Source organism: Tamandua tetradactyla, chromosome 15, assembly GCF_023851605.1.
Source record: "Tamandua tetradactyla isolate mTamTet1 chromosome 15, mTamTet1.pri, whole genome shotgun sequence".
NCBI classification, from domain to species: Eukaryota; Metazoa; Chordata; class Mammalia; order Pilosa; family Myrmecophagidae; genus Tamandua; species Tamandua tetradactyla.
Window position 1 is genome coordinate 2,705,427 of NC_135341.1, and position 27,352 is coordinate 2,732,778.

The 27,352-nt window shown below is 36.8% G+C and overlaps 1 long non-coding RNA gene across 1 annotated transcript in view; it reads left to right on the forward strand.

The window, feature by feature from the left end:
• Positions 1-27,352, forward strand: part of LOC143656905 (uncharacterized) — a 142,882-nt gene that overhangs the window by 114,246 nt on the left and 1,284 nt on the right. Inside the window, exon 6 of the long non-coding RNA XR_013162625.1 lies at positions 3,957-4,065. This is a non-coding gene — a long non-coding RNA (uncharacterized LOC143656905). The remainder of the gene's footprint in view (positions 1-3,956; positions 4,066-27,352) is intronic.

Sequence of the window (27,352 nt, forward strand, 5' to 3'; positions counted from 1 at the left end):
GTTTGTTTAATAGCAGCCATTCTTAAAGGTGTGAGGTGGTATCTCATTATGGTCTTGATCTGCATTTCCCTTATAGCTAATGAGAATGTGCATCTCTTAATGTGCTTTTTAGCCATCTGTATTTTCTCTTCAGTAAAATGTCTATTTATATCTTTTGCCCTTTTTATAATTGGATTGCTTGTTTTTTGTTGTTGAGTTGTATGATTTCTTTATGTATGCAGGATATCAAACCTTTATCTGATGTGTGATTTCCAAATATTTTCTCCCATTGAGCTGGCTGCCTCTTTACCTTTTTGACAAAATCTTTTGAAGCACAAAACCATTTGATTTTGAGGAGTCCCCATTTATCTATTTTTTTTCTTTTGTTGCTTGTGCTTTAGGTGTAAAGTTAGGCAGCTGCCTCCTATGACTAGGTCTTGAAGATATTTCCCTAGATTTTCTTCTAGGAGCTTTGTGGTACTGGTTCTTATGTTTAGATGTTTGATCCAATTTGAGTTAATTTTTGTACAAAGTATAAGATAAAAGACCACTTTCATTCTTCTGCTTATTGATACCCAGTTTTCCTATGCCTATTTATTGAAAAGACTATTTTGTCCCAGCTCAGTGGATTTGGGGGCCTGGTCGAAGGTCGGTTTACCATAGATCGGTACAGCTACTCCTGCTTTCTTTTAGTTACAGCTTGTGTGGAACATCTTTTCCCATCCTTTCAATTTCAATCTATTTGCATCCTTGTATCTAAGATAAATTTCTTGTAAGCAGCATACAACTGAATTGTATTTTTTAATTCATTCTGCAAATCTGTATATTTTAATTGGTAAGTTTAATCATTAACATTTGAAGTTATCACTGTAAAAGCTTTTTGTGTCCACTTATCTATTTATTTACTTTTTTATTGTGAAATATAACATATATACCAAAAAGTTTAAAGGTATTTCTTGAATCTTCCATCTTATCTTTGCATTTTATTTGTCAGATATATATGTTCTTTTCCTTCTTTTGCTTTTTATCCTTTAGGTTACCTTTACTGGTACTCTTCAATTGTGTGCCCTCCTCCAGACCTTCCTCCCCTGTCTTTTTTTTTTTCAGCCAGCAGAATTCCATTTAGTATTTCTTGTAGAGCTGGTATGCTGGTTTGAAAGGATGTATGTCCCCTAGAAAAGCCATGTTTTAATCTAAATCCCATTTCATAAAGACAGAATAATCCCTATTCAATACTGTATGTTTGAAACTGTAATCAGATCATCTCCCTGGAGATGTGATTTAATTAAAGTGTGGTTGTTAAACTGGATTAGGTGATGACATGTCTCTACCCATTTGGGTGGGTCTTGATAAGTTTCTGGAGTCCTAGAAAAGAGAAAACATTTTGGAGCATGAAAGATTCAGAGAAAGCAGAGCAGATGGACATAGCCACGAGAAGCAGAGTCCAACACCCAATGACCTTTAGAGATGAAAAAAGAACATGTCTCATGAAACAGGAAACTTTACAAAACAAGAAGCCAGGAGAGAGCTAGCAGATGATGCTGTGTTCCTCATGTACCCTTCCAGATGAGAGAGGAAGCCTGACCGTGTTTACCATGTGTCTTTTCAGAAGAGAGAAACTTCTGACTGTGTTCACCACGTGCCTTCTCACTTGACAGAGAAACCCTGAACTTAATTGGCCTTCTTGAACCAAGGTATCTTTCCCTGGATGCCTTAGATTGGACATTTCTATAGACTTGCTTTAATTGGAACATTTTCTCAGCCTTAGAACTGTAAACTAGCAACTTATTAAATTCACCTTTTTAAAAGCCATTCCATTTCTGATACATTGCATTCCTGCAGCTAGCAAACTAGAACAGCTAGTCTCCTGTTGACATATTCTCTTAGCCTTTGTTTGTCTGTAAAAATTTTAATCTCTCTGACAAATTTGGAGATAATTTGGCCAGATACAGAATTCTTGGCTGGAATTTTTTCTCTTTGAGGATCTTAAATATATCATACTACTGCCTTCTTGCCTCCATGGTGCCAGTTGAGTAGTCCAAACTTAGTTTTAAGTGGTTTCCCTTGTATGCAGTAGATTGTTTTTCTCTTGCCACTTTCAGAATTTTCTGCTTCTCTTCAGTATTTGAGAGACTGAGTAATATGTGTCTTTGAGTAGGCCTATTTGGATTTATTTTATTTGGAATTCATTTGGCTTCTTTTATTTGAGTGTTTATATCTATTATAAAGGTTAGGAAGTTTTCCCCCATTGTATCCTCTACTAATCTTCCTAGCTCTTTACTCTTCTCTTCTCCTTCTGGGACACTGATGATTCTTATATTTGTGAGCTTAGTTTTGTCCATTTCCCTGCAATTCAATTCAAAATTTTCTATCTTTTTAGTCATTTGCTCTTTTGAGTGTTCAAAATCAGTTGTCTGTCCTCTAATTCACTTATTCTTGGTTGAATTCATGGCCAATTACATCTGCAGTCAGCTAAGGGGAGTGTCTTCTGCAACGAGTGACACTTAATCTAATCACAAGAAGCCTTTTAAGGAGAATCCAGAAGAGAGAATTTCTTTTTCTGCTTGAGCCAACCAGCCTCTCCTGGAGAGTTCATTGAGGACCTTCACTGTAGCTCCCAGCTCACAGCCTGCCTTAAAGATTTTGGACTCTTATGTCCTCACAGTTGCTTGAGACACCTTTATATATCTCATATTTACAGATATCCTCTGTTGATTCTGTTTCTCTAGAGAATCCTGACTAATATGCATGGTTTCAAAAATATCCTTCCACAGTGTAGGCTGTATTCATTTCTTTATTGAAAGAAACAAGAATACTTTTTGGCATTGGTCACAGGACTTTGTGTGTGTGTGTGTGTGTGTGAGAGAGAGGGGATATAATCAGTGTTTATTGGGGTATCTGATCAGTAAAGTTCAATACTATAAAATTCTGAGGCATCTGCAATAATAAGCTTATTAATCAAATCTCGAAATAGTTTATTAGATTTCTGGATTTCCCTCCTGAATGTGGAAATTTCAGTAGGCTATGTTTTGAAATTGGCATACAATGCTAAATTTCAAAGGTGCTCAGTTATTATATAAGCTATATAAATGCAATAAAATTAATAAATTAGTAAAAAAAAATAAGGGTGAAAGCTCTCATTGATGCAATTCAAAATTGTACAGATGGTTCTAGACAGGAAAATTGAGCCAGGAAAAGAAGTAGAAGGAATACAGATGGAGAGATAAGTAGTTACATTCTCCCTCACTTCTCCTTTCTTCTGGGTCCTAGGTCCACTGATAGCACATCCTCTCTCTCTAGGGTCTTCTTACACTAGATATATCATGGGGACTCTACATTAAATTTACCTCCTTCTTTGTTGCTACAAAAACCTTTGATATCTCCTTTGCCGGCAGTTGCTCTATCTGGCTCTTTAGAAGCTTCAATCAGAGAACATATATGTGGACAAAGATGATAATCCATCTGGTGACTTTTTCAGTTTATAGTTCATGGGACTGAATAGGGAGCCAATGATTCCCCAAACCACTGAACTCTTTAGGCAAGGCATGGGGCACACCTGTGGTTAATGTACTGACAAGGAACCCAGAGGAGACTTCAATGTTTCCACCTAATATTGCGAGATCAAAATGAAGCAAGCCAATTGCATTGGGAGCAATAGCATAATAACAAAAAGATCCTACTCACTGTCATCATGTGGGGATAGAAAGAAAGTGAGAAATCCCCCTTTTCAGAAAGAGACAATGCAGACTCCATAGAAATGGTGACAAAGTGCCCTTTAGAGCATTGGACACAGGACTTCGTGTGTGTGTGTGTGTGTGTGAAAGAGAGAGAGAGAAAGAGAGACAGAGAGAGAATATAAATCAGTGTTTGGGGGTATCTGAATCCCTTTTCATTTGTTGATTCCCCTTTCTCATTTTCTTTCTTCCACTCAGTGTACACAAAACCTTGCCTTAAATTTCTGCTTTATTGTTTTTCAGGGGTCTGTGCAGTCAAACAGGAAATATTTTCACCAGTGATAGTTGACTGAGCTTTCTGGCCAGCACTAATATCATCAACCCAGCCACTCTGAAGACTCTGCATGGAGAGGTAATTCCCTTCCTCAAAGTATCCACTCAGTGGCAAGACCTTGTTATTGAGTCCATCCAAAGTCAAACTACAGATGTAGAAGAGTAGTACCTATCCTATTTCTAGACCCTACACTCCCAGCCCAGAATCCCCAAAGCAATACCCCTCCACCAAGGACACACTCACACAGTATTCACCTAGCACTGTGTCTAGATGGCACTGGAAACTTGCTCCTGGCTCCCTTCAGAGTAGGGATAGACTGAGTGATGTCACCTATCCAGAGATCTAATATTACACGCCTAGATTGGAAGTAAGTTCCTAGATAGAGTCTAGAAAGTAAACTGAATACTTGTGGATAGGTTGAGATACCCCTTTTAAAGTTAAATATCATGTGGCCCGTCCCCTCTCAGTTTTACTAATACATTTTTTCTGTTATTTCTTCTCTTTGGATTCCTCTTATTAGAAGAGGATGAGAAGTAAGGAATATGCATACCTCAAATCTGGGTATATTGGAGTATAACAGCCAGCCAACCTAGGTAACTACAGCTAGTCATTTACTTGTATCATTCTCACCAAGCTATCTGGCCCTTTCTGAGGATGGGAGAGCAAAAGCAGTTCAGGAACATAACACAGACCATTGATAAAGAGACACATTTTTGTGGAGCCAAGTGGGTGTAGAGGAACCCCAGTAGCCTACTCACTATAGAGCTGGAAGTTTACTGTTCCCTACTGTTCTTGAGTATGTGTGATTGAGGAAGGGAGCTTTCTGGTCTACTGTAGAACTTCATTGAGGCTAGCTGTAAGGTGGGAATAAGTGTAGGTCTCCAAACTTTCTGCAGGATGGGAAAGGGTCCTTGGGGAAACTGGCAACTATTCTTCATTAATGGAATCAGTTTTATTAATAACTGTGAATTCAGGGTCCCATCACCCCCAAATTCCTCTTCAAAATTTTGTGAAATGTGAAGCTACTTGAATCTTATCTATTCTAGAAGCTGAGTAGGATATTTTTCTTCCATATCTCAATAACCCTACTTCTGCCTGTTCCCTGCATATAAACCAGGATAACATCTTGTTTATACTGAACCTTTCCTACTATGAAAAGCCTCTGATTATCTTAAAGAATTTTTTTTATATTTCTTCTAAATGTAGGCCATAAATAAAAGTACTTCATCAGATGTCTGAGTATGTGCAATGCAGAAATGGGTGGGTAAGCCATGCCACTATCACCCTTCTTCTATCCTATTGTTACTTTTTGAATTCAAAGCAAGGACACAATAAAAGCTAAGGATATTCCCTTTCACCCCTTAAGCCCAAAGTACTAGGATATTCTAAATGTATATCCCCAAAAAGCGTATAGTCAGAAGACAGCGTATGACTATTTGGATAAATAAATATACTAAGGAATGGTAAACATCTCCCTTTATGATTCAAAGAGGACATCTTTGTATTATTTAGGGTTCTCTAGAGAAACAGAATCAAAGTATAAAATTTATAAAAGTGTCTCATGTGACCGCAGAAACACAGAGTCCAAAATCCACAGGGCAGGCTGTGAAGCCGATGAGTCCAATGAAGGGTCTGGATGAACTCCACAGGAGAGGCTCACCAGCTGAAGCAGGAATGGAACCTGTCTCTTCTGAATCCTCCTTAAAAGGCTTCCCATGATTAGATTAAGCATCACTTATTGTAGAAGACACTCCCCTTTGGCTGATTACAAATGGAATCAGCTGTGGATGCAGCTGACATGATCATGATCTAATTCTATGAAATGTCCTCATTGCAACAGATGAAGTTCACGTACCATTGGCTCAAGTCCACAGCAACAGAACTAGGTGCCTTCACGTGGCCAAGTTGACAACTGAACCTAACTGCCGCAATCTTCTTCAGAGAATTTCTAAAATCAGAGCTATTAGATAATGTCTAAGATAATGCCAATTATCTTGAGACTTTAAATCTAACCCTAAGTTCACTCAAACTGCAAAATCCAGTTGCTTGACTTCATAGGTGGCCCCTACTTCCTAGTTCCCAGAGCTTGTCTGCATTCTTCCTCACACAGACCCCCCTGTATGATCAAACCAGAAATGGCATGTTGAATCATCACCTTTACAATCTTTCTGATTTCTTCTTCTGTCACAATTTAGAGTAAATTCTCTACTTTTAAAGAGTTGGGCTTAGAGACAGTGAGGCCACATCTGAGCAAAAAAAATGGTCCTCTAGAAATAACTCTTAGGCATACCTATAGGTAGGCTAAGCTTCTCCTTTTGTGCCAGTACCATCTTATTTTGACATTGTGGCTTTACAATAAGGTTTAAAGTTAGGAAATGTAATCCTCCTGCATTGTTCTTTTTTTTTTTAGGATGCTTTTACCTACTTGGGGTCTTTTCCTCTTCCAGATAAATTTTGTAACTAGCTTTTCCAAGTCTTCAGAGTAGGTTGTTGGAATTTTTATTGGTACTGTGTTGAATCTGTGGATCAGTTTGGGTAGAATTGATATCTTAACTATATTTAACCTTCCTAGCCATGAGCAGAGAATGTCTTTCCACCTATTTAGATCTTCTTTGATTTATTTTAGCAATGTTTTGCAGTTTTTGCATACAATGTCTTTACTTTCCTAGTTAAGTTCACTCCTAAGTATTTGACTATTTCAGCTGCTATTTTGAATGAAATTTTTTCCTTAACTGACTCCTTAGCTAGGTCATTGCTTGTGTATAGAAATGTTGCTGATTTTTGCACATTAATTCTTTATCTCACCACCTTGCTGAATTTGTTTATTAGCTCAAGTAACTTTATTGTAGATTTCTCAGGATTTTCTAAGTATAGTATCATGTCATCTGCAAATAATGAAAGTTTTACTTCCTTTCCAATCTGAATGCTTTTTATTTCTTTGTCTTAGCTGATTGCTCTAGCAAGAATTTCTAGCACAATCTTGAATAATAGTGGAGACAGTGTGCATTCTTGTCTCCTTCCTGATCTTAGGGGGAATTCTTTAAGTCTCCCTCCATTAAATATGATGCTGGCTGTTGGTTTTTCATATGTGCTTTTCATATTATTGAGGAAGCTACCTTTGATTCCTATCTTTTGAAATGTTTTTATTAGAAAAGGATGCTGCATTTTGTCAAGTGCTTTTTCAGCATCAACCTATATGATCATGTGATTTTTCCCTTTCAGTGTTTTAATGTGTTGTATTACATTAATTGACTTTCTTGTGTTGAACTTTCCTTGCATTTCTGGCATAAACTCCAGTTTGTCATGGTGTATAACTCTTTTAATGTATTGTTGGATTCAATTTGTTAGTATTTATTGAGAATTTTCCCATCTATGTTTATTACGGAGATTGGCCTGTGGTTTTCCTTTCTCATAGCATCTTTCCTTGTTTTGTTATTAAAATGATATCATAAAATGAGTTAGGTAGTGTTCCTTTTTCCTCAATTTTTTTGAAAAAATTGAGCAGGATTGGTCTTATTTCTTCTTGGAATGTTTGCTATGATTCCCCTGTGAGCTATGATTTCCCTGTGAAGCCATCTGGCCCTGGGTTTTTCTTTATAGGAAGATTTTTGATAACTGATTGGATCTCTTTACTTGTGATTGGTTTGTTAAGATCTTCTATTTCTTCCTGAGTCAGTGTAGCTTGTTTGTGTGTTTTCAGGAATTTGTCAATTTCATCTGAGTTGTCAAGTTTCTTGGCATATAGTTGTTCATAGTTTCCTCTTATGATTTCTTTTGTTTTCATGGTCTGTGGTAATGTACACCTTGCCATTTCTGATTTTGTTTATTTGTATCCTCACTCTTTTTTCTTTGTTGGCCTTGCTAGTGGCCCATCAATTTTATTGATTTTCACGAAGAACAAACTTTTGGTATTCTTGATTCTTTCTATTGTTCTTTTGTTCTCCCATTCATTTAACTCTGCCTTAATCTTTGTCATTTCTCTTCTTCTATTTGCTTTGGGGTTAGTTTGCTCTTATTTCTCAAGTTCCTCCAGGTGAGAAGTTAAGTCCCTAATTTTTGCTCTTTCTTGTTTTTTAATATGGGCATTTAGGTCAATAAATTTCCCTCTCAGCCACATCCCATAAGTTTTAATGTTGTACAACATTTTGTCTCCAGATACCTACTAATTTCTCTAGCAATTTCTTTTTTGACACCCTGTTTTTTTTCAGAGTGTGCTATTTAATCTCCATATATTTTGTGAATGTTCTCGTTCTTTGGTGCTTATTAGTTCCAGCTTCATTTCATTGTGATCAGAGAAAGTGCTTTGAATAATTTCAATGTTTTTTTAATTTATAAAGACCTGTTTTGTGTCCCAACACAATGAGCACTAGAGAAGAATGTATTTCCTGTGTTTTGGGGTGTAATGACCTATATATGTCTGCTAGATCTAATTTATTTATCAAGTTGTTTACCTTCTCTATTTCTTTGTTAATCTTCTGACTGATTATTCTATCTATAGAGGAGAGTTGTGCATTGAAGTCTCTTACCATTATTGTTGAAACATCTATTACTCCCTTCAGTTCTGCCAATGTCTGTCTCTGTACTTTGTAGCTCCCTGATTGGGAGCATATACATTTATGAGTGTTATTTCTTCATGAATTGTCCCCTTAATTAAAATATATTGTCTTTCTGTGTCTTATGATAGCTTTACATTTATAGTCTATTTTGCCTGTTATTAAAATAGCTACTCCTACTTTCTTTTGGTTACAGTTTGTGTGGAACATTTTTTCCATATTTTCACATTCAATCTATTTGTATCCTATGTCTAAGATGAGTCTGTTGTAAGGAGCAGATAGCTGCATTATGTTTCTTAATCCATTCTGCTGATCTGAATCTTTTAATTTGTAAGTTTAGTCCATTAACATTCAAAGTTATTGCTGAAAAGACATATCTTGAATCCATCATCTAATCTTTTACATTTTATTTGTCAGATCTATATATTCTTTTCCTTCTTTGTATTTTTTATCTTTTAAGTTAATCTTACTGGTACTCTTCAATTATGTGCCCTCCTCCAAACTTCCCTTCCTGTCTTCTTTTTCTTTAAATTCCCTTTAGTATTTCTTGTAGGGTCAGTCTCTTGTTAACAAATCCTTTCAGGATTTGTTTGTTTGTGAAAATTTTTATCTCCCCCTCAGTTTTGAAGGACAATTTGGCTGGGTATAGAATTCTTGGCTGGAAATCTTTCTCTTTCAGAATTTTAAATATATCATACCACTGCCTTCTTACCTCCATAGTGCCAGTTGAGTAATCTGAATTCAGTCTTATGTGATTTTCCTTGTATATTGTTTTTCTCTTGCTACTTTTCTTCTTTCTGCTTTCTTCAACATTTGATAGACTGATTAGTATGTGTATTGGGGAAGGCCAATTTGGATTTATTGTATTTGGAGTTCATTGAGTTTTTCTGACTTGCACATTTATAAGAATTGGGAAAGTTTCTCCCATTGTATTTTCTTCCTAGCCCTTTACTCTCCTCTTCTTCTTCTGGGACAGCAACGATTCTTATATTTGTCCTCTTTGTTTTGTTTATCATTTCCTTAAGATCCAATTCAAAATTTTCCATCTTTTTTTGCCATCTGCTGTTATGAGTGTTCAAAATCAGTTGTCCTGTCCTCTAGTTCACTTATTCTTTCTTCTGCCTCTTCAGGTCTGCTGTTGTGCATCTCTAGTATGTTTTTTATTTGATTTACAGTATCTTTAATCTCTATGATATATGCTATTTTTCTATTTATTCTTTCAAATGTTTCTTTATGCTCTTCTAGTGTCTTCTTCTTTTAACTTTTTATTGTTATACCATTGTATAAGATTTATACAAAGCAAAGAAATAAAAAAGCAATAGTTTTCAAACACTCTTCAACAAGTGGTTACAAGAGAGATCCTAGAGTTTGTCATGGGCTACCATATGATCCTCTCAGATTTTTCCTTCTACCTGCTCCAGAATATAGGAGGCTAAAAGGCTTAAATGTTTTTTAATCACAATTGACTTTTTTCTTTCTTTGTGAAAAAGATAACATATATACAAAAAAGCAATAAATTTCAGAGCACAGCAGCACAATTAGTTGTAGAATATATTTCAGAGTTTGATATGGGTTACAGTTCCATAATTTTAGGTTTTTACTTCTAGCTGCCCTAAGATACTGAAGACTAAAAGAAATAGTAACGTAATGATTCAGCAGTCATAATCATTTGTTAAATCCTATCTTCTCTGTATAATTCCACCATCACCTTTGATTTTTCTATCCCTCTCTAGGAGTGTTTTGGCTATGGCCATTCTAACTTTTTCATGTTGGAAGCATTTTTTGAAAAAAAATTTAACATTTTTTATTGTGAAAAGTAACATATATACAAAAAATCAATGTCTCCAAGTACATTTTAACAAGTAATTATACAATTTTTGGCAGGTTTTTGATTACTGCTTTAATCTCCTTACCAGTAATCAGTTTGTTGTGATCTTCTATTTCTTTTTTAGTTAATCGAGGTAGTTTGTGTGTTCCTAATATTTTGTCCATTTCATCTAGGTTATCTAATTTATTGGTGTGCTTTTGTTCATACTATTATCTTATAGTCCTTTCTATTTCAGCATGGTTAATAGTATTGTTCCTATTTAAATTTCTAATTTTCCTTATCTGTATGCTTTCTCTTTTTTCTTTCTCAGTTGAAATAATTTTTTTGTCAATTTTATTGATCTTTAAAATGAAACAACTTTTGGTTTTGTTGATTCTATTTTTTTGATGCTGCTGCTTTCTATTTCATTTATCTCTTCTTTAATTTTGTTACTGCCATCCTTCTACTTGGCATGGGTTTAATTTGCTTCAACATATTTCCTCATTTCACTTGTGAATTCCTTTTCAACCTTTTAAGAGCATGTTTAATTTCCACATGTTCATTAATGTTCCATTTCTCTTTCTGTTATTGATTTCTAGCATCATCCCATTGTTTTCAGAAATATATATTATATGCTTTCAATATTTTTAATTTGTTAAGACTTATTCTGTGGTCTCTCCAGGATAATGCTCCATGCACACTTAAGAAGACAGTATATTGTGTTTTTTCTGTTTTGTTAGGTAAAATATTCAATATATATCTGTTAATTCCAGTTCTTTTACAGTATCATTCAAGTTTTGTATTTCCTTATTGATCTTATGACTAGACATTCTATATTATTGACAGTAGTTATTAAAGTCTCCTACTATTAATGTGGAATGTCAATTTCTCCCTTCAAATCTGTCAGTTTTCACTTGATATATTTTTTGGTTCTGTGGTTAAGTGCATATTTTTACAATTGCTACATCTTGCTGAATTGACATCTTTATCACTTTATAATAACTGTCTTTGACTGTCATAATTCCTTTTCACTTAAAGTGCATTTTTTTCTGATATTATTGCAGCTATTGCAGTTCTCTTTTGGTTACTTCCTCCATGGTATATATTTTTTCCACCCATTCACTTCCAGTTTACATGTGTCTGAATTAAAAGCAAGTCTGTTACGTCCAGCATATAATTGGATCCTGCTTTTTATTCATTCTTCCAATCTCTGGGTTTTAACTGCATAGTTTAGTACATTTACCTTTAAAGTTGCTGCCGATAGTGCAGAACGGTCTTCTTCCATTTCACTATTTAGCTTTTGTGTATCTTATACATTTTGCGTCCCCCAATTCTTCCATTAACATCTACATTTGTATTTATTTGACTTGCTGTGATATACCATATTGAGTAGTTTCTCTTTCTTGTCTGGATATATTATTACTTTATTATCCATGTGGTTACTAAGGGATTAAAACTTAACATGCTAAATATATTGCAATCATATTTATTTTGTCATCAATTTAACTTCAATAGCATACACATATACATTTCCTATACCACTCTCTACCACCACCTTTTTTCTTTGTACTTGCTGCCACTTATACCTTTGTATTTTATATACTCAAATCATAGACTTATAATTACTTTTCATGCATTTGTATTTGAGCACATGTAGGAAGTAAGAAGTGGAATTACACACTAAACAGTACACTGGCACAGTAATACTGGCATTATACTTACCCAAATGTTTAATTTTTCACAGGTATTGATTTCCTTATGACAATTTGTACCACTGTTTAGTATCATTTTCTTTCAATCTGAACAACTCCCTTTAGCATTTCTTGTAGTGTGCCTCTAGTGGTGATGAACCCTGTTCTAGTTTGCTAGCTGCAGGAAAGCAACATATCAGAAGTGGAATGGCTTCTTAAAAGGGGAATTTAATAAGTTACACATTCAAAATTCTAAGGCTTTGAAAATGTCCCAATTAAAGTAAGTCTATAAACATGTCCAATCTAAGGCATCTAGGGAAAGATACTCTGATTCAAGAAGGCTGATGAAGTTCAGGGTTTCTCTCTCAAATTGAAGACCATGTGGTAAACATGGTCGGGTTTCTCTCTCATCTGGAAAGACACATGGCAAACATGGTGTTGTCTGCTAGCTTCCTCTCCAGGCTTCCTGCTTCATGTAGATCCCCATGAGGCATTTTTTTTTCTGCATCTCCAAAAGTCACTGGCTAGTGGACTCTCTGCTTTGTGGCTCTGTGGTGTTCTGATGTGGCTTTCTCATGGCTGTCATCATTCTCTGTTCTCTCAGAATCTCCTCTTTTACAGGATTCCAGTAAACGAATTAAGACCCATGTAGAATGGGTGGAGACACATCTCCATCTAATCAAGTTGAATACCCATGATTTATTGAGTCACATCTCCGTGGAGATAACTTAATCAAGTTTCCAACCTATAGTACTGAATAGGGATTAGAAGAAAACTTTGCTCCCACAAGACTGATTAGGATTAGAACAGGGCCTTTCTAGGGTGCATAAATCCTTTCAAACTGGCATAAAAACCTTCAGCTTTTCTTTATCTGGAAATATCTTAATTTCTTCCTCCTTTTTGAAAGAGAGTTTCACTTTATATATATTCTTGATTGGCAGCTGTTTAATTGCAGCACATTAAATATTTCAATGACTGTCTTCATTCTTTCATGGTTTATGTTGAGAAATCAGCACACACTCTTATTGAGACTTCCTTGTACATAACTCATTGCTTAGTTCTTGCAGCTTTCTAAAGTCTCCCATTGATTTTTTTGCATTCAATAGCATGATCGATAAATGAGGGGATGGTTTTTTCTTCATGTTTCTGATATTCGGTGTTCTCTGGCCTTCTTGGATGTTTATATTCACATCTATTGCTAAATTTGGGACGTTCTCTGTCATTGTTTCTCTAATTATGACTTCTGCTCCTTTCTCTTTTTTTTCTCTCCATTTGGGGCTCCTATAATGCATATATTGGTACACTTGAAGGCGTCTCAGAAATCTCTTAGTTATTTTCACTTTTTATAATTTTTTTTATGTTTTCTCCTCAGCCCAGTTCAATTGTCTTGTCTTTGTGCTAAACATTTTTTTCTTCTGCCAGTGCCAACCTGCCCTTGAAACTAAGTTTGTAGAGTTTGTTCTGCTCAACTGATGTTGCTATTGCATGATCTTGTCAATAAATTGTTGAAATGTGCACTCCAACTGGGAGGACTGGCTATCTTCCCAGAGGGAGATGTACTTTGATAAAGTTACCTAGGTCCCAGGAAACTCCTTTCAGTCCCTAGCCAGTTCCCAGAGGACCACCTGGGCTCAGTCATGCAAGCTAATTGGAATATAGCTATTATTATGTAAAGACACCATATAAACTGCATGCAAGCAGTTAGAGAAAGGTCAGAATCTCATCTGAGAAGAGGATGTTCAGCTCAGGATTTTTCCATTCAGACCCCAAATGCTGTCTCCAGGATTCCCCAGCATTCCTCTTTGGATGTTGGTGCTGTCCCATCTGATGATGTAACTGTCTCATTTCTAGCAATCTTTTTTTACTTTCCTAATAAATTCTGTTTATATATCACTGAAGTCTGTGTTGTCCACAAATCTGAGCCTCTAAAGTAAATGGCCACAAATATCACCCTGCCTTTCATGCAACAAACCCTTCCAGACATTTTGTATTTCAGTTATTGTGATATTCAACTCCAGTTGGTCTTTGGTTCCTTTTAAAACGTCTATCTCTTTGCTAAGATTCTCATATTGTTTATTCATGGTTTTCCAGATATCCTTAAGTTCTTTATCAACGTTATGAAAGTACATCTCCCTCTGGGAAGATAGCCAGTCCTCCCAGTTGGAGTGCACATTTCAACAATTTATTGACAAGATCATGCAATAGCAACATCAGTTGAGCAGAACAAACCTGTATTTTCCTTTATCTCCTTGAGCACATTAAGATCATTTTTTAAAGGTTTTGTCTTGCATGCCCACCTTCTGGCCTTTTTCATGGTTGGTTTCTGAAGATTTGTCCTTTTTGTTTAGACCATCATTTCCTATTTCTTTTTTTGTTTTGTATTCATCTTGCTCGGTGTACATTTTAATAATTTAATCCTGGTATTTATTACCTGAGACGACTGTTTCTTGATTTTGTGACCAACAGGTGATAAGACAGAAAGTTTCTTGAACATCAGTCTTCTTATCAGGAATGCCTGCTGTGTTAGTTAGATTCAGTTGTCAGCTTGGCCAGGTGAGCATACCTAGTTCTGTTGCTGCAGACTCAAGCCAATGGTACGTGAACCTCATCTGTTGCTAATTACATCTGCAGTTGGCTAGGAGGCGTGTCTGCTGCAATGAGTGATGTCTGACTTAATTGGCTGGTGCTTAAATGAGAGAATGCAATGTAGCACAGTCTAACAGCTTGGCATTCCTCATCTCAGCACTTGCAGCTCAGCCCACGCCTTTGGAGATGGAGAAAGAAATCACCCTGGGGAAAGTTGTTGGAACCCAAGGGCCTGGAGAGAAGACCAGCAGAGACCATCCTGTGCCTTCCATGTAAGAAAGAGCCTCAGTGGAAAATTAGCTGCCTTTCCTCTGAAGAACTAACAAAATAAATCCCCTTTTATTAAAAGTCAGTCCATCTCTGGTGTGTTGCATTCTGGCAGCTAGCAAACTAGAACAGATTTGGTACAGGAGAGTGGGGTGCTGCTGCAGCTTGCAAATACCAGATATGTTGGAACAGTTTTTGGATGGCTAAAGGGAAGATTTTGGAGGAACTGTGAAGAGATGATGGAGAAGTCCTGGAGGGCTTGAAGAGACTGTTGGTGTAAATGGAACCACTGCCAATCTTGGCAAAGGAGGACACAAAAGGGAAAAAAATTGGAGTTTGCAGAGTAAGAACCATGGAAGCTCAGGTCTGAAGCCAAGATACCTCGGCCAAGAGAGTGGACCCACCCATATACATGGAAAGGGTGAGTTTACCCTGAAGGGTGAGGATGAGTCTCCCCTCTCATTGCAGTGGAAGAGTTGTGCAGCCTCGGGCCTTGGAGAAGGCATAACATGCTCTTTGGGGGACTGGGAGAGCCTGGCTGCCACCATGTGGAGGGGTTGAGTGTGTGCCCCAGAAATGGCAGAGAGCCCAGGGGTGGCCCTGATGCCTGGAGAGAGTGGAATCCAGAGATGGTCTCCTCGATGTTCCCCAAGGTTGATTTGGAAAGAGGCGGGCCACTGCATAGGCCCTTGGAAGGGGTGGGACTGCCACTTTCTAAAGCCAAAGGATAAATGACTTTCGGACTTTGAGATCCCACGGCGCTTGCCCTGCAGGTTTTACATCTATGTTTCTTCCAATTTCTCCCTATGGAAATGACAATCAATATCCTGTGAATTTCCTCCTTTGCCTCTTGGCACCAGACAACTTGTTTTGAGATTCACAGGTCCACAGCAAGAACAGAATTTTTTTGCATCTGTTTAAGGTGATGCTTGAAGTTGCCAAGTTGACAAGGAGTGGACATGTGTTAGTTAGATTCAGTTGTCAATTTGGCCAGGTGAGCATACCTAGTTCTGTTGCTGCGGACACAAGCCAATGATACATGAACCTCATCTGTTGCTAATTACACCTGCAGTCAGCTAGGAGGCATGTCTGCTGCAATGAGTGACGTTTGACTTAATTGGCTGGTGCTGAAATGAGAGAACGCAATGTAGCACAGTCTAACAGCTCGGCATTCCTCATCTCAGCACTTGCAGCTCAGCCCAGGCCTTTGGAGATGGAGAAAAAAATCACCCTGGGGAAAGTTGTTGGAACCCAAGGGCCTGGAGAGAAGATCAGCAGAGACCATCCTGTGCCTTCCACGTAAGAAAGAGCCTCAGTGGAAAATTAGCTGCCTTTCCTCTGAAGAACTAACAAAATAAATCCCCTTTTATTAAAAACCAGTCCATCTCTGGTGTGTTGCATTCCGGCAGCTAGCAAACTAGAACACCTGACCTAGGTGAATATGGTGTACATGGTTTTCCTTGTCTTTCTGTGCTCGTGTCTTGTCCTGTGCTTTTTCTTCTTAGTTGTTTTGGAGTTCCCCTGTATTCAAGAGTTTGCTTGTTCAGTCTGTTTCCCAGGAGACAGACATCCTGTTCCTTGGTGTATGAAGCCTACAAGGTTTTACTCCTGAATTTCTGCCTCTATAGATCTTACATGCCTTTCCTTTCCTCCAGCTGCTTTTGTCTGGAGGGAAAATTTTAGGTTGAGGGGCACAGTGGAAAGGACTTTACCAAGTCAGTCTTTTCTGTTGATATAGGGCCAGTGATCCATGTAGGGTGCACAGACTGACTCTAAGATGCACTGGCTAAAGGATCAGGAAGGGCACCAAGAGCTCCCTTCACAGCTGTTCAAAGCTGAGATCTCTTGGCCTGCCAAGCAGATACAGCTCTTCATAAAAATGTCTTCTGCAGCCCTGAAGAAGAAAAGTTTCTTCAATTCACCTCTGCCACTCAGCATGGCTTGAAATAGTGGCTACCATCAGAGCTTCTTGGGGTGGGGTTGAAACAATAGCCACCCTTAGAGCTGGGCCCTAGTAATTCAAAGTCATTAATCAAAAGCTGTGGTCAGTGCTTGGTCATGCCCTCCCTTTGTCTAGGGGAAGAGGATTTTTACATCCCTTTCTGTCACCAGCAAGTTAGCCAGTGGATGAACCCAATAGTGGTATGCAGCAAGAGTAGGATATGGGTTCCATATTGCTCTTACCTTATGGAAGAGCAATTTTATGTTTCGTACAATAATTTATCAGCCTCTTCTTCCTGCTCTTCTCTGGATGCTGTACAGAGTTCTTCTGGCATCTGGAGTTCTGAAGTAGCTGTTTCTAGACAGTTCCTGCCTGTTTAATTGTGATGGCAGAAGGGTTATATCTTGGAGCTCCCTAATCTGCCATCTTCTCACAACCTTCTGGCCATATGCATCAACTGATTTGGGTTTTTTTTTTTTGCAACAACTCTTTTTTTATAGGAAAAAAGTTTTTTTTATAAAAAATTTGTGTGGTTAGATATATATATATAACATTTATTTTCCATTTTAAGCACTATCAAGTATATAACACAGTGGTATTGATTATATTCACCACGTTGTGCTACCATCATCATCATTAAACATTAACTCCTCATTCTCTAACCCCAACCCTCCTCCAGGTAAACTGAATTCTAATTTCTGTCTCTATGAATTTGGATATTCTAAATATTTCATTTTAGTGTGATCACTCAATATTAGTCTTTTCTGTCTGATTTCACTCAACATGAGTCTTCAAGGCTCACTCATGTTGTAGCATGTGTCAGAACATCATTCCTTTCATGGCTGAATAATATTCCATTGTACATATATACCATTTTGTTTATCTATTCATCCATGGATGGGTACTTGGGTTGCTCCCACATTTTGGCCATTGTAAATAGTGCCGCTAAGAACATCATTGTGCAAATATCTGTTATAACCCCTGCTTTCAATTCTTTTGAACATATACAAGTACGTTGCCACATCACATGGTAATTCTATGTTCAACTTTCTGAGGAGCTGCCAAACTGTTTTTCCACGGCAGCTGTACCATTGTACATTTCTACCAAAAACATATCACATCCATGCCAATACTTGTTATTTTGCATTCTTTAAATCTTGCGGATACAAAATGGTATCTCATTGTGGTTTTGATTTGCATTTCCCTAGTGATGAATGAATGGTGTTCAGCAACTTTTCATGGGCTTATTGGTCATTTTTATATCTTTGTAGAAATGTTCTTTGCCCATTTAAAAATTGTATTGTCTTTTTGTTGGTGAGTTTTTTTTAGTTCTTTTTACATTTTGGCTATGTAAAAAGCCAAACCTTTATCAAATCTATGGTTTCTAAAGCATTTTCTTCCATTAAGTAGGTTGTCTTTCTACTTTCTTGATAAAGTCCTTTGTTGCACAGAAGTTTTAAATTTTGATGAGGTTCAATTTATTTATTCTTTCTTGGTACCTATACTTTTGCTATAAAGCTTAAGAATCCATTGCCTAATGTAAAGTCCTGAAGATATTTCCCTATGTTTTCTTCTATGAGTTTTAGACTTTTAATTCTTATATTAAAGTTGTTGCTCCACTTTGATTTGACTTTTGAATATGGTGTGAGTTAGGGGTCCACTTTCATTGTTTTGATTGTGGATATCCAGTTTTCCTAGAACCCTTTGTTGAAATGACTATTCATTCTCCATTGAGTGGACTTGGCACCCTTGTCAAAAATCAATTGGCTGTGATATGTTTTACTTCTGAATTCTCAATTCTATTTCACTGAACTGTTTATCCCTGTGTGTGTGTGTGTGTTTATCCCACACTGTTTGATTATTCTAGCTTTGTAATAAGCCTTCCGAAGGCTTGGGTGTGCCTAATGTTTGACACATATCAGGCGTTTCTCCAGTGGTAAAGTTTAATAATTCTATAATTTTTCTTCCATCCCTCAAGGGACTTTGCCAGTACTTTTTGATTATCTGCTTAATACGCCCTGGGATTTATCCAGGCATTACATTACACTACACAGGATTAGAAGCCCTCAGTCTTCTTTTGGGATCTCTGTGTTTGGATTGTTTAACTAATTTATGCAGACAGGTTGAGTTAGATTATGTGCTACAGAAAATTTAGGTTCTGGACAAAATAAACCTTTCTTCCTTCAGTCTCAAGGAATAGCTAATGTTCTAAAATATAGACAGTCTTCCTTACCCCTGAATTCTGAATTACCTTAATCCCAACTTGATTGACTTTGTTCTTATCTCTAAATACCAGGTTATACATATACAGCACAGCCTCTCAAAGTTCAGAAATAAGAATTACCACTATGGACTAAATGTGACTGCTATACAAGCTTACAATCTAGGTGCCTTGTTTCTAATAAGTATTTTCTAAATGAGACCATGCAAAATTTGCTCTTTTCTTTATGGCTTATTTTGTCTCAAATGAAACACAGGTTCATTCACAATGCTACATGCCTCACAAATTCATTCCTTCTTGTAGCAGCACACTATTTGATCATATGTATATACTATCATTTGGAAATCTATTTTTCAGTCCATGCATCCCTCAGCCACTTCCAATCACTGGGCATCATGTATAATATCCAAAGCAAACAGTCCATCAACATTCAATTTTAGATAATTTCATTGTTCCCAAGAGAAAGATAACCAATAAACACACCCTCACCAAATAGAAAATTCAAACCTCCCGGTGCTGGTTTGAAAGGATTTATGTACCTTTGGAAAAGCCATATTTTAATCCTAACCCCATTTGTAAAGGTAGCCATTTCTTCTAATCCCTATTCAGTGATGTATGCTGGAAATTTTAATTAGATTACCTTCATGGAGATGTGACTCAATCAATGTGTGGGTATTAAACTTGATTAGATGGAGACATGTCTCCACCCATTTCAGGTGGGTCCTGATTACTTTACTGAAATCCTTTAAAAGAGGAAGCATTTTTGGAAAAATCTTGAGATTATGAGAGAGCAAATAATGCCACAGAACCCAAAGCAGAGAATCCACCAGCCAGCAACCTTTGGAGATGAAGAAGGAAAGCACCTCCCAGGGAGCTTCATTAATCAAAAAGCCTGGAGAGGAAGCTAGCAGACACTGCTGTGCTTGCAACATGCCTTTCCAGATAAGAGAGAAATCCTGATTGCATTCACCATATGCCTTTCCACTTGAGAGAGGAACCCTGAGTTTCATCCGCCTTCTTGAATCAAAGTATCTTTCCCTGGATACCTTAGATTGGACATTTCTATAGACTTGTTTTAATTGGGACATTTTCTCAGCCTTAGAACTGTAAACTGGCAACTTATTAAATTCCCCTTTTTAAAAGCCATTCCACTTCTAGTATACTGCATTCTGGTAGCTAGCAAACTAGAACACTCCCCTTAACTCTTGTTCCTCCCCCCATTATTTACCCAGGTGTTGCTGTGGTACTGTTGTGTTTTCCTGTTAAGCACAGCCCATAGCATGCAATAGCAGTTGTCCGCCATAGCCTGAGCTTTTACACTCTTTGTACAAGATTCACACCTTTGCAGTAGTAGTTCATGGAAGAACTTATTTATATTAGTGTTAATCAGTGGGATACATGGGTCTATACAACTCTTTTAATCACATTCACTTCAATATGGTAATATTACTTATAGACCCACTAGTGAACCACCTTTCACTTCTATGTATTCCCATACATTAAAGTTCAACCTCATTAGATAATGGTTCACCCATTTCTAGCTCCTATATATCTCTAGGTCCCCAATATTTTGTATTATAAGTCTCTGATTTTACCTTTACCATAGTCATAAAAGTGGAATAATGTCACATTCTCTTTAACAGGAAAATCCCATTAACAAACACAAAGCCCTGGGTTTTCATCTTCTATTTTTGATTGTTTAAAAACAATAGAACTATGTGTGTAGGATGGAAGGAATGTAAGTGTTGAAGGGATTAATTAATGCTTTTGTCAGTGGCTTGTAATTCTTATTGATTTGCTTCTTTTCAACATAGCCATGATTTTGAGAGCCAGCTCTATTTGAAATATTTTCTAAATACTAAATTCATGAGTTGGATATTATTAAAAATTCTCTAAATAAAGAAGTGATATTTCAGAGATGTTCAAAACTTTCCCAGAGCTACAAAACAAGTAAATGGCAGACTCAGGCATAAAACACATCTTCCTATGAAGGTATGAAGTTTTAGTTTTGCAAAACTCTTACATTTCCATTATAGCTAGAGACCTAACATTGATTCATGTGTGCAGCATAATGAAAGTTTTAATTATGTGTTCAAATCATGAAAGCCTATTGCAGTTCTATATCACAATATTTATCTGATAATTGGCTTGAAAGGATAGTCTGATATGTAGAAAATGTAAAAAAATATTTCTAACATCTTGACTGTTAGCATGAAACCGGTTTCCCTGGATTACAGCTACTTATGAATATTGTAGTCACCATTTTTTTTATATCATTTTTTTTATTAATTAAAAAAAGAATTAACAAAACAATTAGAAATCATTCCAATCTACATGTACAATCAGTAATTCTTAATAACATCACATAGTTGCATATTCATCATTTCTTAGTACATTTGCATCGATTTAGAAAAAGAAATAAAAAGACAACAGAATAAGAATTAAAACAATAATAGAAAGAAAAAAAAACAAAAAAAACAAAAACAAAAAACCTATACCTCACATGCAGCTTCATTCAGTGTTTTAACATAATTGCATTACAATTGGGTAGTATTGTGCTGTCCATTTCTGAGTTTTTATATCCAGTCCCGTTGTACAGTCTGTATCCCTTCATCTCCAATTATCCCTTCTCTCTTTTTTTTTTAATTAACGGAAAAAAAGAAATTAACCCAACATTTAGAGATCATACCATTCTAACATGCAATCATTAATTCTTAACATCATCACATAGATGCATGATCATCATTTCTTAGTACATTTGCATTGGTTTAGAAGAACTAGCAATATAACCGAAAAAGATATAGAATGTTAATATAGAGAAAAAGTAAAAGTAATAATAGTAAAATCAAAACAAAACAAAACAAAACAAAACAAAAACCTATAGCTCAGATGCAGCTTCATTCAGTGTTTTAACATGATTACTTTACAATTAGGTATTATTGTGCTGTCCATTTTTGAGTTTTTGTATCTAGTCCTGTTGCACAGTCTGTATCCCTTCAGCTTCAATTACCCATTGTCTTACCCTGTTTCTAACTCCTGCTGAACTCTGTTACCAATGCCATATTTCAAGTTTATTCTCGAATGTCCGTTCACATCAGTGGGACCATACAGTATTTGTCCTTTAGTTTTTGGCTGGATTCACTCAGCATAATATTCTCTAGGTCCATCCATGTTATTACATGGTTCATAAGTTTATCTTGTCTTAAAGCTGCATAATATTCCATCGTATGTATATTCCACAGTTTGTTTAGCCACTCTTCTGTTGATGGAGATTTTGGCTGTTTCCATCTCTTTGCAATTGTAAATAATGCTGCTATAAACATTGGTGTGCAAATGTCCGTTTGTGTCTTTGCCCTTAAGTCCTTTGAGTAGATACCTAGCAATGGTATTGCTGGGTCGTATGGCAATTCTATATTCAGCTTTTTGAGGAACCGCCAAACTGCCTTCCACAGTGGTTGCACCCTTTGACATTCCCACCAACAGTGGATAAGTGTGCCTCTTTCTCCGCATCCTCTCCAGCACTTGTCATTTTCTGTTTTGTTGATAATGGCCATTCTGGTGGGTGTGAGATGATATCTCATTGTGGTTTTGATTTGCATTTCTCTAATGGCCAGGGACATTGAGCATCTCTTCATGTGCCTCTTGGCCATCCGTATTTCCTCTTCTGAGAGGTGTCTGTTCAAGTCTTTTTCCCATTTTGTAATTGGGTTGGCTGTCTTTTTGTTGTTGAGATGAACAATCTCTTTATAAATTCTGGATACTAGACCTTTATCTGATATATCATTTCCAAATATTGTCTCCCATTGTGAAGGCTGTCTTTCTACTTTCTTGATGAAGTTCTTTGATGCACAAAAGTGTTTAATTTTGAGGAGTTCCCATTTATTTATTTCCTTCTTCAGTGCTCTTGCTTTAGGTTTAAGGTCCATAAAACCGCCTCCAGTTGTAAGATCCATAAGATATCTCCCAACATTTTCCTCTAACTGTTTTATGGTCTTAGACCTAATGTTTAGATCTTTGATCCATTTTGAGTTAACTTTTGTATAGGGTGTGAGAGATGGGTCTTCTTTCATTCTTTTGCATATGGATATCCAGTTCTCTAGGCACCATTTATTGAAGAGACTGCTCTGTCCCAGGTGAGTTGGCTTGACTGCCTTATCAAAGATCAAATGTCCATAGATGAGAGGGTCTATATCTGAGCACTCTATTCGATTCCATTGGTCGATATATCTATCTTTATGCCAATACCATGCTGTTTTGACCACTGTGGCTTCATAATATGCCTTAAAGTCAGGCAGCGCGAGACCTCCAGCTTCGTTTTTTTTCCTCAAGATGTTTTTAGCAATTCGGGGCACCCTGCCCTTCCAGATAAATTTGCTTATTGGTTTTTCTATTTCTGAAAAATAAGTTGTTGGGATTTTGATTGGTATTGCATTGAATCTGTAAATCAATTTAGGTAGGATTGACATCTTAACTATATTTAGTCTTCCAATCCATGAACACGGTATGCCCTTCCATCTATTTAGGTCTTCTGTGATTTCTTTTAGCAGTTTTTTGTAGTTTTCTTTATATAGGTTTTTTGTCTCTTTAGTTAAATTTATTCCTAGGTATTTTATTCTTTTAGTTGCAATTGTAAATGAGATTCGTTTCTTGATTTCCCCCTCAGCTTGTTCATTACTAGTGTATAGAAATGCTACAGATTTTTGAATGTTGATCTTGTAACCTGCTACTTTGCTGTACTCATTTATTAGCTCTAGTAGTTTTGTTGTGGATTTTTCCGGGTTTTCGACGTATAGTATCATATCGTCTGCAAACAGTGATAGTTTTACTTCTTCCTTTCCAATTTTGATGCCTTGTATTTCTTTTTCTTGTCTAATTGCTCTGGCTAGAACCTCCAACACAATGTTGAATAATAGTGGTGATAGTGGACATCCTTGTCTTGTTCCTGATCTTAGGGGGAAAGTTTTCAATTTTTCCCCATTGAGGATGATATTAGCTGTGGGTTTTTCATATATTCCCTCTATCATTTTAAGGAAGTTCCCTTGTATTCCTATCTTTTGAAGTGTTTTCAACAGGAAAGGATGTTGAATCTTGTCAAATGCCTTCTCTGCATCAATTGAGATGATCATGTGATTTTTCTGCTTTGATTTGTTGATATGGTGTATTACATTAATTGATTTTCTTATGTTGAACCATCCTTGCATACCTGGGATGAATCCTACTTGGTCATGATGTATAATTCTTTTAATGTGTTGTTGGATACGATTTGCTAGAATTTTATTGAGGATTTTTGCATCTGTATTCATTAGAGAGATTGGTCTGTAGTTTTCTTTTTTTGTAATATCTTTGCCTGGTTTTGGTATGAGGGTGATGTTGGCTTCATAGAATGAATTAGGTAGTTTTCCCTCCACTTCGATTTTTTTGAAGAGTTTGAAGAGAATTGGTACTAATTCTTTCTGGAACGTTTGGTAGAGTTCACATGTGAAGCCATCTGGTCCTGGACTTTTCTTTTTAGGAAGCTTTTGAATGACTAATTCAATTTCTTTACTTGTGATTGGTTTGTTGAGGTCATCTATGTCTTCTTGAGTCAAAGTTGGTTGTTCATGTCTTTCCAGGAACCCGTCCATTTCCTCTAAATTGTTGTATTTATTAGCGTAAAGTTGTTCATAGTATCCTGTTATTACCTCCTTTATTTCTGTGAGGTCAGTAGTTATGTCTCCTCTTCCATTTCTGATCTTATTTATTTGCATCCTCTCTCTTCTTCTTTTTGTCAATCTTGCTAAGGGCCCATCAATCTTATTGATTTTCTCATAGAACCAACTTCTGGCCTTATTGATTTTCTCTATTGTTTTCATGTTTTCAATTTCATTTATTTGTGCTCTAATCTTTGTTATTTCTTTCCTTTTGCTTGCTTTGGGGTTAGCTTGCTGTTCTTTCTCCAGTTCTTCCAAATGGATAGTTAATTCCTGAATTTTTGCCTTTTCTTCTTTTCTGATATAGGCATTTAGAGCAATAAATTTCCCTCTTAGCACTGCCTTTGCTGCGTCCCATAAGTTTTGATATGTTGTGTTTTCATTTTCATTCGCCTCGAGGTATTTGCTAATTTCTCTTGCAATTTCTTCTTTGACCCAGTCGTTGTTTAGGAGTGTGTTGTTGAGCCTCCACGTATTTGTGAATTTTCTGGCACTCTGCCTATTATTGATTTCCAACATCATTCCTTTATGGTCCGAGAAAGTGTTGTGTAAGATTTCAATCTTTTTAAATTTGTTAAGACTTGCTTTGTGACCCAGCATATGGTCTATCTTTGAGAATGATCCATGAGCACTTGAGAAAAAGGTGTATCCTGCTGTTGTGGGATGTAATGTCCTATAAATGTCTATTAAGTCTAGTTCATTTATAGTAATATTCAGATTCTCTATTTCTTTGTTGATCCTCTGTCTAGATGTTCTGTCCCTTGATGAGAGTGGTGAGTTGAAGTCTCCAACTATTATGGTATATGAGTCTATTTCCCTTTTCAGTGTTTGCAGTATATTCCTCACGTATTTTGGGCATTCTGATTCGGTGCGTAAATATTTATGATTGTTATGTCTTCTTGTTTAATTGTTCCTTTTATTAGTATATAGTGTCCTTCTTTGTCTCTTTTAACTGTTTTACATTTGAAGTCTAATTTGTTGGATATTAGTATAGCCACTCCTGCTCTTTTCTGGTTGTTATTTGCATGAAATATCTTTTCCCAACCTTTCACTTTCAACCTATGTTTATCTTTGGGTCTAAGATGTGTTTCCTGTAGACAGCATATAGAAGGATCCTGTTTTTTAATCCATTCTGCCAATCTATGTCTTTTGATTGGGGAATTCAGTCCATTGACATTTAGTGTTATTACTGTTTGGATAATATTTTCCTCTAACATTTTGCCTTTTGTATTATATATATCATATCTGATTTTCCTTCTTTCTACACTCTTTTCCATATCTCTCTCTTCTGTCTTTTTGTATCTGACTCTAGTGCTCCCTTTAGTATTTCTTGCAGAGCTGGTCTCTTGGTCACAAATTCTTTCAGTGACTTTTTGTCTGAGAATGTTTTAATTTCTCCCTCATTTTTGAAGGATAATTTTGCTGGATATAGGAGTCTTGGTTGGCAGTTTTTCTCTTTTAGTATTTTAAATATATCATCCCACTGTCTTCTAGCTTCCATGGTTTCTGCTGAGAAATCTACACAAAGTCTTATTGGGTTTCCCTTGTATGTAATGGATTGTTTTTCTCTTGCTGCTTTCAAGATCTTCTCTTTCTCTTTGACCTCTGACATTCTAACTAGTAAGTGTCTTGGAGAACGCCTATTTGGGTCTAATTTCTTTGGGGTGCGCTGCACTTCTTGGATCTGTAATTTTAGGTCTTTCATAAGAGTTGGGAAATTTTCAGTGAAAATTTCTTCCATTAGTTTTTCTCCTCCTTTTCCCTTCTCTTCTCCTTCTGGGACACCCACAACACGTATATTTGTGCGGTTCATATTGTCCTTGAGGTCCCTGATACCCTGTTCAAATTTTTCCATTCTTTTCCCTATAGTTTCTGTTTCTTTTTGGAATTCAGATGTTCCATCCTCCAAATCACTAATTCTATCTTCTGTCTCTTTAAATCTATCATTGTAGCTATCCATTATTTTTTCTATGTTTGCTACTTTATCCTTCACTTCCATAAGTTCTGCGATTTGTTTTTTCAGTTTTTCTATTTCTTCTTTATGTTCAGCCCATGTCCTCTTCATGTCCTCCCTCAATTTATCGATTTCATTTTTGAAGAGGTTTTCCATTTCTGTTCGTATATTCAGCATTAGTTGTCTCAGCTCTTGTGTCTCATTTGAGCTATTGGTTTGTTCCTTTGACTGAGCCATATTCTCAATCTTTTGAGCGTGGACAGTTATCTTCTGCTGCTGGCATCTGGGCATTTATTCAGATTTCTCTTGGTGTTGGACCCAGCAAGGTTGTAATATTTTTCTGTGAAATCTCTGGGTTCTGTTTTTCTTATCCTGCCCAGTAGGTGGCGCTCGTGGCACACGTTTGTCTGCGGGTCCCACCAGTAAAAGGTGCTGTGGGACCTTAAACTTTGGAAAACTCTCGCTGTCCTGGGGGTTCGCTAGCCGAAGCGGCTTGAGCCGGCCCGGGGTCCGAACGCAGGGAGGGTTGCTGGTCGCCGCAGCCAGGGAAAGAGCCCGTCCGAATTTCCTAGTCGGCCCTGGGCAACAAGTGTGGCGGGAGGGCGCCAGCGGCAGCGGCCCGCCCGAGAGAGTGCACGTTCCCCGGGAGTCACG